Source organism: Buceros rhinoceros, unplaced genomic scaffold (genome assembly GCF_000710305.1).
Source record: "Buceros rhinoceros silvestris isolate BGI_N320 unplaced genomic scaffold, ASM71030v1 scaffold23257, whole genome shotgun sequence".
NCBI classification, from domain to species: domain Eukaryota; kingdom Metazoa; phylum Chordata; class Aves; order Bucerotiformes; family Bucerotidae; genus Buceros; species Buceros rhinoceros.
The window spans coordinates 17,137-17,370 of NW_010421861.1; positions in this window are offsets into that span (position 1 = coordinate 17,137).

Here is a 234-nt window from a genome sequence, read left to right on the forward strand (position 1 = left end):
ATGGTTTTCCTCCATTCTCAGCCCACTGAGCCCGTGCGAGAATTTCCAGCCAGCATCTGAGGCTTCGGATCGACTGCTCCGCGGGAAGCCAGGCCCACGCGCTGCGTCAGCCCCGTGGGTCACGCCGACAAGCGGAGGCTCAGCTCTGCGACAGGGGGTTCTGGGGACACGGACACCGGGCGGCCATCCCCCGCCTTTCCCAATTCACAATGCAGAGGCGTGATGCCAGACCCC